This window comes from Pteronotus mesoamericanus, unplaced genomic scaffold (genome assembly GCF_021234165.1).
Source record: "Pteronotus mesoamericanus isolate MK-2021 breed Mesoamerican mustached bat unplaced genomic scaffold, CSHL_Meso_final contig_94, whole genome shotgun sequence".
NCBI classification, from domain to species: Eukaryota; Metazoa; Chordata; class Mammalia; order Chiroptera; family Mormoopidae; genus Pteronotus; species Pteronotus mesoamericanus.
In genome coordinates, this window is record NW_026555285.1 from 41,481,367 (window position 1) to 41,500,485 (window position 19,119).

At 38.7% G+C, this 19,119-nt stretch overlaps 1 protein-coding gene across 1 annotated transcript in view; it reads left to right on the forward strand.

Annotated features, from left to right (window-relative positions):
* The window catches only part of GPC5 (glypican 5), a 1,150,586-nt gene that overhangs the window by 58,620 nt on the left and 1,072,847 nt on the right, over positions 1 to 19,119 (forward strand). The gene's annotated exons all lie outside the window — the stretch shown is intronic.

The following is a 19,119-nucleotide window of genomic DNA, read 5'->3' on the forward strand; positions in this document are numbered from 1 at the left end:
TCCATTACTTACTCCTAAAAGGCTCTCCTGTAAAACTTTTTAAATAATTTACTAGGCTTCAGTAAATATTGCAGTTAGGTTTCTATCAAGATATATTGAGTAGAAACTGTTAGGCTCTTTCTGGAAAAGGCGGGCTGACAATAGAAAAAGGGTAATCCACAATTGGTTTCCAGAACTTAGAGAAAACTTTGTATATATCAAATAGCCTTAGTTTTGCTAATTTTTAATTTTTTGGAATTTTCTGCTAGGAATTTTTTAGGACATTACAGACTAATATTGTCACAGTTTTCAGATCCATAGTTTTTGTTGGTCGTACGTGCCTGCATCTTATTCTTGTGCTTAAGCTGAAGAGGGGATTTGCTGGAAAAATTTTGGGGGTACTCTCAGTTTAAAGAGAATGCTCAGTTGAGCCTTAAGAAAGCAAAGAACAAGGATGTCATCAGCCAAAGTTTGTGGACAGTTTCTGTAGACTCTTGTCCTAAACATGACAGCACTAGCTCCCAGTCTCTCTGTCTTGCTGCTGAAATTTTAAGTTCTGAGATGGAGAATCATGTTGGGTCGGTTTGAGACAGGCAGGTCTGTTTTGTTAGCTCGCTGGCCCGCAGCCAGGGGCTGAGACCGCTGTCCGCACACATGCGCACTGGGGGACCGGCCCATCACGCGGTTGGGCCCGGCGTTCTCGGCCGTCTGGCTAACCAAGGCGTGGGGTTCACACCAGCCCTTTCCCCATGAGGGCAGGGCGCAGTCGCTTCAGCCGCCGCACCGCGGGCAGGTGTCACGGCATAGTGTTCTCTGAGTCCAGGGTCTCTTGGTGATTTTCATTTCCTTAACAGTTACCTTGTGTTGAATGCCTATAACTAGAAAAATAATGGGAAGAGAAAATTAAAGAAGACATAGAAGTAAATCACATATTATATATATGCACACATGTATCTCCATGTACTTTGTGAATATACAATATATTTTACATATATACATACATCAATACTTCATGCACACACATGAGTATATGTACATATACTTATAGTACACCCATACACATTTCTACACAAAAAAGGATGAGAATGCGAGATTATAAAATTATAATACTTATCATTTTAAAATTATAAGCAAATAATTAAAATATTAAAATTATAGTAATTGTACTGCAAGATTGCATAAGGAAAAGCTACAGACCTTGATTCTGCAAGGGGCCAGAATCATAGCTGGCCAGTCACAGAGTAAAAGGTGCCTTACCGTATGAACAATTTCAAGGTATATTGCATTTGGCTGGCAACATCATTAGTTGGGGAATAGGCAGGATCTTTAGCCATAACTTTATTTCTGAAGTGTCTCAGCCTTTGGTGGTTCCACCTGTGTGGAGTTGCAATAGTATAAGTGGTGATCATCCAAGTTACACCTGTGCTCCTTCTTATACTCCTAGTTCTTAGGATGTGCCAACAACCTCATTCTTCCTTGATGTCCAGTACTGGCTTTTAACAAACAACAGTGTTATGTTTTCCCACTTGTTTCTTAGTGGTTGAGAATTGCCCAATGGTCAGGTGGCAGTCTCAGTTGGAACCTCATTTTTCGATGTTTCGTCTTGGAGTTATTCTCCCTTTTTTCTCAAGCCTCCAGATCAATAGAAGCCCAAGCTGTGGGGTTGCTTGCACCAGGGCAAATGTCCTTAATGAAAGGTAGGCCATGTTTATGCATAACCACTATTGCTTTTTTCTTCATAAGCTCACTAAGCAAATGTCCAGCTCCCTTTACAATGTGGAACATATTCCCAGTACCTAATCCTGCCCTCTGGTTATTAGTAACCTTTTTTGCAGAGACTGTCTTCTAGTGAACATACATCTGGGGCATGGGGCATGATTATTTTAACCTGCAGAGGTCATGGCTAATTGGGGAGATACAAACAAACTCTTCTCTTAAATATTGTTTCATATATCAGGTGCATAGGTTCAAGGTCATGACTAACAGCGCATTTGTATGTGACTAATGTTAAGCCATAACGTTTAAAGCTCTGGTTTCCCAATCTCTCTGTAACATTGCTAGTGACGCATTGGTCATTGTTCAGGTACCTTATAGCAATCCTGACTTCAACCTATGGTTCCTCTCCAGCAAAATAGAAGATCTTAAGTGACTATTCAACTTTTTGTACATATGAAATATTTGCGTTCCTCATTGTTCCTCAGTGTCTTTCATGAGAGTTGCTGTGATCTTAAAGGAGTACATTTTGACTTGTTCCAGCATATTGCTCTAAACCCAGTTTGTATTCGGAAACATTTCCAGTACCTTGGGTTTGGGTTGAGAGAGAACGTCAGGTGTGGCTGGAGTCACGTTTCTGCTTATGCAAACAAGTCCCTACATCTTACTCGTACCTTTGGGGGCGCTCTCAGGTCTGACTACATAATTGTGGAAAGCTTCTGAGTAACCCTGAGTTTACAGCTAAATTGATCTAATAGCACCTAGTTCATGATGGCACCCGGGGTTGAATGGTCACCCAATGTCCCATCCATCATTGGAGCCAGGTATCAAACCAGAAGGTGATACCTGCTGAAGGATACAGGCCTTCATCTTAAACTCCAAGTGCCTCTTCCAGGTTCTTCCATCAGAACTTGCCAAAAAATTCATACATCATCCAGGCCTGAATGGTAGAACTATATGAAATGAACCTGGGCCAGCTAGAGACCCTTCTTTGGCTTTGTACCTGACTCAAATTTGACAGCCTTTTAAAGGACTAAATAATAGGCTAAGAGAAGACTATTCAAAATCTAAGCAGCTATGCTTCTCAAAGTGTGATTTAGGAACCAGACACTGAGAAACTTGTTCGAAATGCTGATGTCTCAGACTTAGTGAATCGGAGGATACGCTTTAATAATATGCTCAGATGATTTGTATGTACATTGATGTACAAGTAGTGTTGTCATAGGTGATTTGACAACAGGGGCCTAACTGAAGTAGGAGATTCCTTGTTTGCCAGGATTTATCTGTACCCCTTCCAGCTCTTTAGCTCTCACCAGCCTGGCTACATTAATGTAGTGGATCTGTGTGCTGCTCTTGATGAAGGTCAGGAAAGTACTGCCCTTTTTCAGGTAATTCACAGTTGCTTTTTTGTGATTCCAGTTTATCAGAATGGAGAAGATTTCTGCCGGATAACATATTGGGAGCTCTATGATTTTGCTTCAATTAGAAGACCACATGGAGATTTGATTGTATCAGAATTGAAGTTACCCTCTGATTGTTTATTATAATCACAGTAGTAATTTTTACTTAGATGACATATTATTAGTATTTTATCACTGTTGAATTCCTGAATTGCAGCACAGTAATCCAAATAACACAGGAATTAGTTTTAACCTCTATCTATTATTCAATGTAACCCTGAAGTTTGGGAATTTCTCTTTTTGCAAGGTGTGACCTAGTTAAAAGGTTTTTTTTTTGTTTTGTTTTGTTTTGTTTTTTTGTAAAATCTAAAGGAGAGTTTATAGTACAGCCTGGTGAAAGTAAAACCGAGTCCTTCCTTAGTTATATCTTGTCTCCTCTCCGTGCAGAAGCCTCTGGGTCTGTGGCCTGGGAGATCGGCTCCGAACTCTGTTCGCTGGGCTCCTGGTTTCAGAAGGCCTTTGTGAATGGATGCTGGGGTTGTTCAGTTTTACAACATTAATGAAGACCTTAAGGGATATCTAAAGATTTTGTTTCTGGAGATCTCTTGAGTAATTAGTCCCATTCGGGAATCAATGTGAATGTGGCTATTCTGTGCATCCACGTGGTGACCCCGGCCCATTGCTATTATGATTCTCGTCCCCGCTTAGTTCTGGTGAGTAAAGGCTGCTGCCTGAGCTTGGTCAGCCCGGGCTCCTGTGGTTTCCCCTGGATTGAGGGTCACATTAAGCTTGTCAACTAACATTTCTGACTTAGGGATAATAGCTGGTCAAGCACTATTACAAATTTGGATCATTTTGACTTGTTTTAACACTATCCTAATTTTAAGGAGGTAGTAGAGAACATTATAGATTAGTATTAAATGATATACACCGCACCTTCCCTAAATTTGTTATTCATCTTCATACTATGACTTTCATAGTAATTTTTAGAGGCAGCATGATGAAATTCAAGCTAAGTTTACGTTAAAAACTGGCAATTTGTTTGCTATTGTAATAAGTTACATTTATACAATGTGTTTTTTTCTTCTTTAAATGGGCTCTCTTCCGTAAAATGTTTTGACACTTTTTTTTGTTGTTGGGGCAGGTGGTTGTTCACTATGATACCACGTTTGACTGAGAGGTTAATTTTTGATGTGTTGAGGAGAGCATTGTGACACACTGAGAATTGGTATGAGGAGGAGAGAAAAGCAGAAGGGTCCAGACCAGAGCACCGGGGCTTGGCTGTGCCTCTTGCTAGCTCGTGGCCCGGGAAGGATTCTCAACCTCTCTGGACCTCCATTTTTTTATACCAAAAAAAAAAATAAATAAATAAAAAAAGAAAGAAAGAAAAAAGAAAAGAAAAAATTCTGCCTACCTGATAAGATGATTGCTTTGATTACATAAAAGTAAACTTTAAGTTTTATATATACCAGTAAGTATTTATTGAGCACATACTATGAGCCAAGCCCTGTCCTAGTCACTTAAAATTAATGGGAAGAAATTTATGGTAAAATTTTCATTAGGCCTCTAAATTCTGTGAAAGTGTAACTAAATTTGGCAAAAATCTAAGAAATACAGTTACTTTGAAGACTGTTACAATGTGTTTTTACCTATTTGCATATATATATATGTGTGTGTGTGTATTAGTATCTATTTCTGTTTTGACTTGGGAGGATAGTTGGAGAAACTGCAGCAAAGAAGAGGTGTTTTTCTCCTTCCTTTCACATTTTTTATTAGAAAATTAAAGACTTTTTTGTTTAAAATAGTGGTGATGTCTTTCAGGGTGAGGACAAATTTCAGAAATGGAAAACAGTGTACTCTAATTGAGAGACCACTGATTGAACCGACATGTTGAATGCTTGCTCTATTAGGAGATCTTCTGTGGAAACAGTGACGTTGTTTCTACTTTCTATGCCCTCCAGAAGCTCTCTTCAGAATGTTTCCCTACAACCAGTGTACTGCTGTATTATTTTCCTGCTTTCTTATCAAGGCGTGGTCTGTGGATGAGCACCAGGGGCATCACCTAAGAGCTTGCAGGAACGGCAGGATCTCAGGCCCGGCCTGTTACCTACTGAATCCCAGTCCTCCCTTGAACACGCTCATCAGCAGAGCCACGCGTTCGGTGTGAGGATGCACTGCTTTATGTGAGGACTCACATAGGCAGTCTTAAGTTCAAACGGAAATTTGCTTAAATAATTTGGCGTGTTTGTTTCTATACCTATGCAGATTTCCCTCTCCTTTTATATTTTGATTTTTGCAACTCTGCCCATGTCAGAGCAGAAAAGATTAAAAACCAGTGAAATAGGAGCAAAAAAAGAACGAGAAAAGACTCCTGGACAGAGACAACAGGGTGATCATGGGGCCTGGGGGTGGGGAGGGGCAGAAGAAGGCATGGGGGATAAACCGTAACGGAAAAATACACGTGTAAAACATTTTTTTTTAAAAAAAAACAAGTGAACTAGTAACAATAATAGCAATTCTTTTTTTTTTTTCCCTAGTTAAGATCCTATAATGTTCTGTTTCCTATATGTCTATGGTACCCGGGTAACCAAGATTCTAGTACTAGTGATTCTTTTTTTCTCTTCTTAGACAAGCCACTGAGTTCATTCTAATTCCCACCCCCTCCCAGTGCCTTCATGAAGAATTGTTGTTTTGTTTTTTTTTTTTTACCAATGAATTACTTTTCTTTTAGAACCCTGCAATTTACTATTTGCCTCTCTATTCAAGCCAAACGGCTTCCCAAATAGACATTGACCTTCTTTTCCCCCTCACTGAACCTTTTTAAATACATTTGAATAAAACTTAATCTAGCAAAATAGTTTTAACTGTGTTAAACCCATTGGATTCTTTTTAGGGCCCTGTCCAGGGACCCTCAAATAATACTATTTAATCAGCTGCAAGATTGATTATTTGCTAGGCTAACTTTGCTACCGGCTTCCCAGGTTTAAGGAGAGGAAAAAAGCTAAGAAAATAATTAAAAAGTGACCAAGGCTAGCTATTTCCTGATTTTGGTGTCTTTGAAACAAGACAAGACAGAGCCAGGATGAACCCTGCTCAGTTAAAGCTGTGTTTGAGGGAAATGAAAGCAAGCAAGCAAACCAACCGACCCCATACAGCGGCTTTAAAATACACCCTAAGTAGGAGAAAGAAGGTGAGTGACTTGGAATGAGACATCAGTTTGTGAACTCAGAGTTTATTCAGGAGGAATAAAGCAAAGATGATTCTGTTCACTGTACTGCATAGAGAAACAGGTGAGGGTTGGACTGAGTTGAAGAGCAGTTCATGGATTCTCTGACATGTTGCTTGGAGTGTGTCTGTGTCAAGGCTATCTTCCTACAGAATAAATTGTGTGGTGGAGGTGGTGAAGATTGTCGTATAGGGTGTACCTGAGAAATAAAAATATCCAAACTGAGCTTCGATTCAGGCTTGATACCCTCATTGAACACTGAGTGTTTCATGGGATGGCTTGTTTCTAAGGTGAGAAGTTTAACCTTTAAAACCAAATCATTGGGAAATCTATTATCTTTGTTTCTCTTGTATACATCAGACATTGGCACATCTGACAAACCTCGTCTTTAATGTTGCTTCTGGCCCCATTTCTTGTTTTTGCTTTTGTCCTTAGTGCAGCAACACACTATGTTAGTATTATCCTACCAGATAATGTCACCAGGCAGTACGTGCCACGTTAACTACCAGGTGTAACGTTTTAACATTGGGTACTTGAAGAGATTTTTTTGGGGGGAGGGGATAGTTACACTATAGCAAAGGGGATAGCTCTATAAAACAGTATGTAAGATAGTGTGCTCAGAGAAATTGCATCATACATACATTTGATTCTATGAGTTTTTGAATGGAGGAAGGGAAAGCAAGAGAGAAGTACAGACAACAAGTTAAAGAGTCCCATTTCGGAGAGATTATGACCCACAGAGAACAAAAGGTGGGAGGGCTGACCCGTTCCAAGTTTCCGTATTCTCATTGTGGTGCTTGTAGTCGCCACGGTTGTCTCAGCATGAAGGGTCTCCTTGAATGGAGTTTGATATGGAACTGGGAGTCTCTCTTTTGTGGGTGATTATAGAGACCTGAAAGGGTTAATCTGAGGATAATATTCTTGACTTCTACCTTATACCCTGACAATCTTGCAAGGTCCTGTTTTATGATGCTAAAATAAGACCTTTGCTATGGGAGATTAGAAGAGTGATTTGGGTCCCTCAGGGAAGGAGGAATTTTGAGTTGTTTCTTAAAGGAAAGTTAAACAAATGGCACAGAACAGAGTTTGAGAGGTATTAATGAATTAATGGATGCATAAATGAGTTAGTAGGTAGGGCTCAACCAAATTCTTTTTCCTTTTAAAATTATTTCAATTTGAATAATGGGCATTCATAAAAACGATTTAAATCATTTTCCATGCTCCTTCAGTTTTAATTTGTTTATTCCAAATAAGCACATTTAAACATTGTTTCAGTTGCTGTCATATATGACAGTCTATCATTTAAAGGAGCCGAGTCTACCCCTCCCCTCTTCCCTTTTAAGTAAGAAAAAGTATTTGTGATAGGAACATTTTAACAAAACCCATTTGCTCTGGGAAAACAAATGCCATTACAGGTTACGTTATCAATTTAATTGCCTGAGTGGAGAGAAATAGGAAAAATTAGGAGCAGGGATGGGAAGGAGATGTATATTTTAGTGTACATTCTTAGGTATTTTTGGAAGTTTTATCACATGCCCATGTTAATTGTTAACAGAAAAAGGGGCGTCATGTAAGGTGCAGATGGTGTAAGCACTTTTTATACCCCCATGTGACTGGTATGTTTAGTTAAATGCCAACTGAGTAATGTAATCTGATTATTGATAAGGGATAATAATAATCATTATTATGGTAAAGAGTGTTGCGTGTAAATCAGAACATTGCGTTTTGCACAGGTCTGAAGAGTTGGAGGGGAGCGCAGTGGAGTGAGGGAGGTTGATATGCTGCCCTGGGGTGAGGGGTGGAAACAGACACAAGGGGAAGATGCATTGGGAAGATGTCCGCCAGGATGAGTCAACAGGTAGTTTTCTTGATGGCAGAGAGAAAAACTTCAAGCTGTCAGGCCTGGACACTGAGAAGAATGAGAGTACCACTGAGAAATAAGAAATGTGAGATTTAGTTGTAGGGGAAAGGTAATAGTTTTGGATTTTAAATAAAATAGGCAGTTGGTGGGCTAGGATATTTAGGGAGCATTCCCTCAGAGTTTTGTTTGTTGTTTTGTGTTTATTTAACTTCCAGCCCTTATAGAGACGTTTTAGTCCTTAGGTTTAATTATTTAGCCTGGGTAGGTGTTTGTTAAGCGATATGGTAAACTAATTATGAATAAATTGTCATTGACTGTTGGTGTTATTACCCAATTTGCATTTTAAATCAGGACGTCAATCTTTAGCACAATAGCAGTGAATATGTTTGAAGAAAACATGGATGCACATTTAACTTATTTTACGATCTATCTAGGTCCGGCTCAGAGAGAAATCATTACATGTACAAACTGCTTCATCTAGGAAAAGTCAAAACCTACCTTTCCCTTTTTCTTTGCTATGCAAGTTGTACATTAGCGGTTATATGACCCAGTTTTTAATTCTAGAACCACATGTCCTGCTACCCTCAAATTCCTTGTTTCCTAAACATGCCACGTTCCTCCATTCCTCCTTGCCTTTGTGTGTACTCTCTGGAATAATGTTGCAGTGCTCACTTTAGCTTCTTGCCTTTTCAAACCTCTATTCTTCTTTCAAGATTCAGTTCAAATGTCCCTGTGAGACTTTTCCTCACTGTACTCATTTCTGACACAAATGACCACAGACCAAGCAGCTTAATGAAATGACAATTTATTTTCTCACCGTTGTGGAGGGCAGAACAAAATCAGTGTGTTGGCAGGGCGACGTTCCCTCTGGAGAGTCTAGAGAGATTCAATTTCTTACCTCTTCCAGCTTCCAGAGGCTCCAGGCATTTCTTGGCTTGTGACTGTGTGACTATAATGTCTGCTTCCTTTTCACATCTCTATATTTGTGTCTTTTCCTCTGACATCTCTCATAAGTCATTACATTTAGAGCCCACCTGAGTAATCCAGGATGTTCTTATCTCAAGATCCTTAATTATATCTTCAAAGACCCCTTTAAAAAAAATAAGGTCACATTCACAGGATCAGGATTGACATATCTTTTGGGACACCACTCTTTAACTCACTATACTCACCAAGCCTATAGTTCATTCATTCGTTTGGTTATGTTCATTCATTCATTCATTCATTCTTTCTTTCATTCATTCATTCATTTGATGTCTGTTGAGCACCAAATAAACAATTCCTCCTCTATCATCCCATGGGGCTTGGTTCATACCTCTGTTGTAGCACTTTTTATGTTGTATTAAATTTATATATTGACTCCTGTCTCACTGGTTTGGAAAGTTCCTTGATAGAAACTATTTGATTTATCTTTATTCACTCCTTGAAAATTGAAACCTCTGACTTGTTATTCTTTCCAAATACCACTTCTTGGTGATCATAATTTTTGGTGATTTAAATAACAACAAGGTGATCCTTCTAATATGCTAAATTTTTGGCTCCTTAATGCCCTTTCTTCCAATAATCTTGTCCTTTTGTGTTCTTTCAACCTTTACTCCATGAACATTCCCTGCCAGGAGTGTTCAATCCACGGCCTGCGGGCCACATGTGGCCTATGATGGCTATGAATGTGGTCCAACACAGAATCATAAATTTACTTAAAACCTTTTTTCTTTTGCTCATCAGTTTTCGTTAGTGTTTGTGTATTTACTGTATGGTCCAAGACAGCTCATCGTCTCCCAGTGTGGCCCAGAGACGCCAGAAGGTCGGACACCCCTGGGGACAGTACAGACACCTGTAACTACTCCACAATTTCAGTTGCAAGTGTAGCGCTCTCCTGTGATCGCCACCTATTTTTCCCAGGTGCTTCTCTCGAGACCTATTTTTTAATGACCTTTGACAGTGTCCATCTCTACCCTCTTTTCACTGTTGCTCTCAGCCCTGACACCCTGCTGGACCTTCTTACCTAAGCGGATTCACTGCCAATCGCGACAGTAATTCTCTTGCATGTTCTTCTTTTGCATTGTCATGCGCCCTTTGTTTTTCACACCATTATTTTTCTTTTTTATTCAGTCTCTTTAACATAATATTTCTCCCATCAACACAAAATATATTTTGAAGGGATTGTTTTCCCTGGCTGCTGCTCCACCTTTTTCCCCCTTTTATAGAACAACTTTAAAAGGCCTATCTACCATTTTTCTCACCTTGCTCTTTTGAATCTATTGTAACTGACTTTCAAAGAAACATTTCCTATCAACGTCTCCAGTGATCTCCACATGGTAAAACCAATTGTTAAATCCATTTTTTTTGGGTCTTCTTCTTAATTGATTTGTCAGCAGCATGTGACAGGTTGATCCATTTCTTCTCTTTGAAATCTGTTTTTTCACTCGATTCCCAGGATACCTCATTTTCATGTGTTTTTTTCCTCCTCCCTTACTGACTGCCTGGGTGTGCTTACTTTCTTTTGATGGTTCCTCCGCATCTCCTGTTGTGTTATCTCCAAATTGCATCAAAGTTTAATTCATAATTTGCCTCTTTTTATTTGTCCTCATTTTTAAAAATGACCTCACTACATCTTAGGGCTTCAAATATCAAAATAGCTGTCTTCATCCTGGACCCCTGCTCTGAACTGCTGACTAATATGCCCAACTGAATACATGACATTCCATTTGAATTTCTAACAGGTACCTCAGACTCCAAACTGAGCTTCTGATCTTACTCCCCACACTGGCCTCACTGTGTAATTAATGGAATTCCTCTCCTAGAGTCATCCCTGGTTCTGATCTTTCTCTCACGTGTTGCTGGCTCTAGTCCAGGTGTGTGTGTAATCTGACCACATTTTACTCCCCTGTCCACTGCTGTCAGACTGGTTTAAGCCACGGCCTTTTTTTTTTTTTTTTTTTAAATGTAAATTCTCCCTGTTTCTGTCTTTGACTCATACAATCTGTTCTCCACACAGCAGCCAGGGTGGGGTCGGGGGTGGGCTTTAATTGTGAGATTGTGTTACTGCTCTGCCCAAATCCCTCCTATAGCGCCCATTTCATTTGGGGGAAAAGAGCCCAGCTATGGTTTACAAGGCTCCACTCAATCCAGACCTCTCTCTGCGCCATCTGGACCTTCTCTCCCAGGATCTCACGCTGTTTCAGCAACAGTGGCCCCTTTGCTCTTCTCCAGCACATTAGGAATCTAATGGGCTTTGACATTTGTTCTTTCCTCTGCCTAGAAAACTATTCCCCAGGATAGTTTGCAAAGCTCTAAATTTTCTTGTAATGTCTTCTCTGACTCTTCTACTTAGAATTGTGTCCCCAATTCCCTTCCAGAATAGGAAAACAAAGAAACACTGGTAAAGAACAGATCTCAATGGAAAATAATAATATGATTAGAAAACGCAATATTGGTATTAGGTACAAACTCTTAAAATTGCATTTTGTAAAGGAATAAAAATGAAAACTTGAAACTAAAATTTCAAACTAGATCTGCATTTACATTTCATGAATACTTAGTAAATGGCATGTTCTTGATCTGAAGCTGTGTTTTCTGATTCTAAATATCCTTATTACCTAGTTATTCTCCTCTCTTACTCCCTTCTTTCCTCACATGCCTTTCGCTTCTCTGCTTATTCTCTTCCCTTTTATAGATCTGTAAATAAACAATTAATATGCTTTCCCCCTATCCTCTAGGTTGCTTTTTAAAAGATATTTAAAGCCAGTAATGGCCCTTTATGAAACAATGCTTGTTATAACTACTAAGAAAGATATATGGCCATTTGTAATTATACTTTACAGTTTCATACATAGATCTAGCTTTGAGTCATTTTAATCGTATTTCTGTCCAAACAAACTTGATTTAAAATCTTTCTGTAGATTATTATGTGTCAGGTATCTTACTGAAGTCATATAGTTTATGCTTCTGTTTTTTTTTTTTAACCAGCAAATTCTCTACTATAAAGAAAAGAAGTCATCAAATTTGTCTAGCCTGCCAACTTTGTTGGTTCCTGTAATGTCTGAATAATTCTTCCTTCTCTCCTTGTTCTAAGTCTCTTAGATGGGATGGTTGATACAATCATTTTTTGGTTGTTTTAAATATTTTTCTCCCTTTTATGTTCCACACTCATATATTTATTGCATTTAGCTTGATTTTATAATTATAGTATACATTCCTTCTCCTAACCATGTATGAATTAATCTGCACAAACTCATGTTCATAAAAATCAATACCATTCTTCATGAAGTGGCACATACCGAGGCGCAGCGCAGAGGAGGTGAAGGTAAAGCCCTGGAAACATTGCTCTGCGAGGAAGGCAGGGCACGAATTTGGGGGTCATATTTGATGGTATCAGTGTCCCTATTTATAAAGAGAGATTGAATTTAAAGTAAAAAAGGGAATAAGTTATATCTGCCCTTTCCCCCAATTTTCATTTTAATGTGTAAGTTTCTTCCCTTGCCCAATATGCCTCAGTGACTTCTAATTCAAACTCCTCACTTTGGTCTCTAGACTCTTTCTCGCCCTGGGGCAGCTTCCGCTGCTCGGTGCTTCCGCACGGCAGCCCCCCAGGCTTACCCTGGCCAACTCTTCTCCATTGTGGAGGTCTTCGCTTTTACAGATAGAGATATAAAGTCTGTTTTTTGTTCACTTTAGACTACTTATCATTATAAAATTATTTTTTAATGTTTTTTTCCCCTGATACCCCACGAATTTTAGGTTGCTGCCTTATTTACTGAGAAAAAAGAGCACCTTGCCTGTGGGCAGGAGGAACTGGGTGCGTAGAGGTGTAGAGGTGTAATTCGATCTAACCGTTTATATAAAAGTGGAAATCCAGGGCTCCACCGCTGTAGGGGCCGCTTTGAGTGGTATCCGGGACTGTAGTCCCATGCAAGCTGGGGCCTGGGAGAGGCTCCCTAAGACTTGGCCGGACCACTGGTAATGCAGTTGATAGGCAGGACCCAATAATAACTCCTAGGGCCCCTGGGGGAAATCAGGCCTGGAAGTAAATTCCACCCCGTGAAGCATGGTTTTTTCCTCCCTCAAGCTCTGTTAATCTCCTACTAGATAACCAGCTCGTGCTGGGAGGGAAATTTACATATCTCCTGGACCCTGACCCAAAACCCATTTGGCGCCATTGTGTTTACTCATCTCGGACCCAAGCAATTTGGTGTGTTCCTTCCATCGATCCTCTTCAAACATCACCTACTCTCTGTAAACTTAAGACACTGATGTAATTAGATTACCTATCCATTCCTGCTCCCTATCCCCCGCTGGCAACCCTCTCAGTAATGGGGGCTCAGGGCATTCCCCACTAGAGGGACTCTCCTTCCTCTTTCCTTGACAGGCAAATGATGTCTGGAACAATTCTTCCATCCGCGGTGAATCCGGGGACTTCGCGCGCTGAAGTCCCCCATGCGCTACGACTGGAGTGTGAACTTAGGGTAGGGCAGCCGGAGGGCCGTGGGGGAGGGCAGAAAGGTATGCTGAGGAATCTGGGAGTGCATCATGGTTTTAAACACCGTAGTAAAATAATCAAATTTGCGTTTTAAAAGTGTAACTCCTAGGAGAGTGGAGGATGAGTGACTGAACAGTGTAATAGTAGGGGAGACACTTAGGAAACTGCTTCAGTAATTCAGATGATTGAGGTTAAAGGGTTGACTCAGGCTGTTCCAGAGGAAATAACGGGACATGGGACCAAAGATGATGTTTTTGAAAGTAGAGTTGGGTGGACATGGACCTTGTTTAAACCGTGGTCTGTAAGGGAGGGAAAAAAGTCAAAGACAGCTTTGGGATTCTACCTAAGGAAACTGGATGCTTGTTATTAGGCAAGAATAAAAAGAGATTTTTAGGTACGATCAGTTCAGTTGTGGTTTGCTGCCATTTGATGGACCAGTATAATTTTCTGGATGGAGATGCTCAATAAATAATATGTGTTTGGGTCACAAAAATCTGAGTCCTGATCAAGGAAGTGAACATTGAAACAAGTGAAAGGATGAGAAATTCGAGGATAGAACTTGGTACAAGAAAGAAAAACACCATGGTTTTGCCTACTAACTCTCTAAATTTTTCTAAGTCACTTTTGGTATATCTTGTTTATCCAATATGTCTTGAAAATTAACCTTTCCTCAAAAGTTTCGCTTTAGCTGTTTTCCTGTCACGTCTTTTTGCTTATGTCTCATGGTTGTGGGTGGTTTTTTTTTTTAAAGTAATTCCTGCCTCACTTTAGCTGAGCCGTGTAATTTCCAGTGGCGTTGGAATGAGCTTGTTTCCCATCTCGCCCTCTCTGTTTGTTTTCCTCTTTCCTTTGTCAGGCCTCTCTGGCAGTTACTTTTCTGCCCCTTTTCCAAGGCATCTCCATCACAGGCAGCCTTTCTAGTCTCAGCCCTTTAGGCTGGCCATTCCTAATACCTCAGGCCGAAATAGACACATTGAGTCACTTTCTATCACGTTAGGATGTCTTCTTTTTCTATTTACAAATTACTACTGTCCAAATACATCGTTGTTGTTTATTGTCTGTCTCTAACTATAGCAGGTGAGTTCCCCAGGAACTTACTGGTTTTGTATTCTGGACCCCTTTTTGTGTTTCATTTGTGATTAATATTTGCTCTTTTAGGAAATTTCGCCCTTCGATAGCCTCTTGGATCATGTCATCATTCCATGCACGTTTATAAGACAAGTTTTTCTCTATTCTGTGTCAAATAGATCCCCGCTTCCCTTCTCGTCACTGGTACACTCCCCTTTTCCCTAGGAGCACTGATATATTTTTATGTCTGTCTCTTGCCATTAGAATGCACATTCGTGAAGATAGGGACTTAGCTTTATTCACTATTATGTCCTTAGAAATTAGGATGGTCCCTGGCACATAGAATTTACTCAATCGATATTTGAGGCATAAATGACAGAATGTATAGAAATAGAGAAGTCTCTTTTGCCAGACAGTGCAGTAAGAGCCTCGGTCAGCCAGTCTGGCCGTCTGAGTCTTTCTGCTGCTGGTGAATCCTCCTTTCTTCTCGTGAACCGTTAGACACACATGAGGTGTGGGTGCTGGGGAGGATTCCCATGCAAAGAACAATACCTAAAATTATATAAAATTACAGTTGGATAAACACTCCTGCCATTACGATATTTAAATACCATTGGCTTGAACCCAATTTCACCATTTATGGAAGTTCAAGGCCCTTTCCCCCAAGGCTGGGAGTGGGGGCCTGATGTTTCCACACCCTCCTCTAGCTTATGACTTTTAGCTCCCTGTGGTCTAGCACTGTGCTCTACCGTGTCCATCCTAGAGGTCAAGCTCACCTGCTTGTTCAGGTTTCACAAAATAAAAACTAAAATACACTTACCAGTCAACCCTGTTCTAAGTCAGTTTCCACGCCTTCTTGCTGTTTCCACTTTCCAACATTTTGTTAGCCAATCTTCTCTACTGTTGTTTCATTTCTTCTTTTTTGACCTTTATACATTTTTGTTTCCTCTCACTGTCATTTCTGTGGAGTTTGGCAGGGGAAATCTGTAAATGTTTGGACTTGGGATGCCATTTTAACTGGAAACTTCTCCCTTTAAAAAAGATAATATTTCAGACATGCTTATCTTCTCAAATACAATCTTTTAATTAAATCTCAGATAATACCAAGGTTTTAAGTAGCATGTTTAAGTCAAGGTCTTATGACTCCCAATTTCACGCTTTTACTACATTCCATTCTTTTTATTTCCTCAAGAGTAAACTTGTTTCTCTTTAAAAATGGGGGTGCGTGGAGGTGGAAGAGGGTATAAGGGGGATAAACAGTGATGGGGAAAAATTACAATAAATGAATAAATAAATAAATAAGTTTGTATGTCTTTAAAAAAGATGAGTAATTATTTTATTAATTTAAATGGTGGTTCATGAAAGTAATTCCAAACAAAATAGATGTATTTAAGACTGAGAAGAAAATGAAAAATATAACAATATTTTTGTTATCTCTTCAGTTTAACTGTCTTTATTTAATGTTTAAGGCCATTAATCTTGCTCTCTTTCTTCTATGGGTTTTAGTAATGAGCTTCCCTATTCTATTGCAGTGTAGTCTGGTTTCCCAATTTTATCTTGATTGTCTCTTGCTCATCCTATTAACAGGATCTGGAAGATATCACAAAATTGCATAAAATTCTGAAAGCCTGAAAGAGCAATGTGCCAGTAAGCTCTTTGAGTTTATGGATAATATAGAAGAAAAGTAGTTAATGAAGAGATATATAAAAAAATACCTGCATATGATGAAGTGGAAAACACTCTAAAACCAGAGTGTTTGAGAAAAATGAAAGGTTGAAATCAAGTTATAGAAAAAAATGACTTTGCATAAAGTATTTCTGAGCATATTTAAAATAAAGGCACATAAATGTCAATATAACATTTAAAAATATACTAGATTATCTCCATGTGTGACTTTTATTAATAACTTAGATCATAAAACATGATGTTCTGAGTTTTTCCTGCTTAGTAAATTGACTGATATTTGCCTATTATAACTGTTATCCAAGTAAGAATTTAAATTCTATTATAAAAACAAAACATGTCCACTATATAAAAAAAAGATAAAATAAATGCCATAGAAAAATGCAAGTGCCATTGTCTCTTAATTTTCAACCCCCAGTTCCAAGCTAAACATAGTTAGCATTTTGGTATATGCATTTTTATATATACCAACTATGCATACAGTCAATTTCAGATATGTGTATACTGTGAATAAATGCCCATATGTCAAAATGAAATGATATTATATATGCTTTTCTGAAATTTTTTTCTTTGTATATATAAGATGTTTAAAGTGAGATGAATATGAAAAAACAGTGAGAGCATACTTAATTGAAAAGATTATTGTCTTTAAAATACTTTTCTGTATTAAAATTAACTCTATAACTCTAAAACAACATATATTTAATGAAAGCAAATCTGTTAGAAAATGTCTTGCATCTGAATGAGAGAGATAGTAAAAATATAAGATAAAGGATAAGTGACTCTTATTATTCAATTTTTGGCATTTTAAAGATTATCTTAGAGGACCAAGACACTTCATATTTTCAAAGTAGGGAAAATTGGGCTTAAAAACAGTCTGCATAAAAAATAAGTATGGCTTTAGCTAATGACAAAATGTATTATTAATTCAACATAGTATGAAATGAATATGAAAAATGCTAACATAAAATTGGATTGCATTTATAGAACTCAAGTGTTGAGAACAAGGGTTATGTTATTTTCCAACTATATGTAATTGTGAAAACATGTCCAGTAGAGAACAGTCCATCCAAGAAGCCATCTTCTTAGATGAATGTTGACAATTAGAGCTTATAAAAAGGAGGGCAGGCACAATGGCTTGTTTTGGAAAACTATGCCATAATGATGGCTGATTGAACTAATTGAGGATGTTTGGTTGCCATATAGTTTTTGCTGGTAGGACTACAGGCAAAATAGGGACAATGGAATGTATAGGAGAGCAAACTTAAACTTCAAAAAAGGACAAGAACTTCCACCTATTGAGTGCCTACCCTGTGTGAGGCAACATAAAACAGGTGGTATGCAGATTTGGCCAAGGTGGGATTTTTGAAAGAGTTTTCACAAAAAATGGCTTAGTCACCATATAAGCTTCAGACTACTGATTAGAAAAATATGTTTAATTTGTTACTTCATACCTCACTGTATAGGGACAGATGTGTTTTCCAATACAAAGGTAAAGAGAACCTTTTGGTGTCTCTGGGCCACACTGGCAGAAGGCGAGTTGTCTTGGACCACACATTAAATACACAAACACTAATGAAAACTGATGAGCCAAAAAAAAAAATGGTTTTAAGTAAGTTTATGATTTTGCATTGAGCTGCATCCTGGGTCATGTGGGGCTCTTAGGCCATGGGTTGAACACCCCCACAGATATAACAAAATGTAAAGTATTAAGGATTTAAGTAAAAAAATACATAAATATACAGCTTATATAGAATCATGGCTATTCCATTAATTAAGCCCATTTTTATTTATTTAACTTATTCATTTTTAGTGAGGGGAAGAGAGGGAGAGAAGGAACTGTGTGGTTGCCTCTTTGGTGCCTTCTACTGGGGACCTGGCCTGCAACCCAGGCGTGCGCTCTAGACTGGGAATCGAACGGATGAGGCTTTGGGTTCACAGGCCAGTGCTCAATCCACTGAGCCACATCAGCTGGGGCTAAATCCATTTTAAAGATAAGGTGGCTGAGGGCATGGAACACTAATTTGCCCCAGCAGAGCACTCTAAGATTAGAAAACACCAGACCTAGGGTTAACCCTGCTCTGACCCCAAAGCCCATGTTCCAACCTCCAAACTATGATCCATATCATAGTAATTAATCAAACTGAAAAGAGTTGTAGGTTGTCTGGTAAAATGCTGTAACTGCTTTCTGAGCCTTGAGAATTGTCTCAAAGTCTGGAGTAACATCTAAGTTGTTGCTGAAGTGATTCCTAGAAGTAGGAGGTTGTATGACTTACATCACTTATTCCCTGCAAGTGTAAGATGTTATTGTTTGCATGCCTAAATAAATAAAGGTATAGTAAGGAGAACTTCTTAAATATTTCATACTGTTGGGGAACTCAAAAACATGCAATTCTCAGTGGTATTAAAATATCCATCTCATTGCAAGCTACCACCTGCGTTAAACTCACATACAGATAAATGAGGTTAAAAATGATGAATACTCTGATGTATTTTACCAAGTTTCTTCAATTAGGTTTTTATAATTTAAAGTGCTGAAGAATACAACTTAAACCTATTCACATTTTAAGAGATCAAATAGTGAGATATTCATATTTTTATAGATATCCTTAGGAAAATTCCACTATTTAAGAAATTATGTATGCTGCAATACATATTCATGACAAGTAGATGTGATTAATAACCTCATTTCAGAATGCCAGTAAAGCAA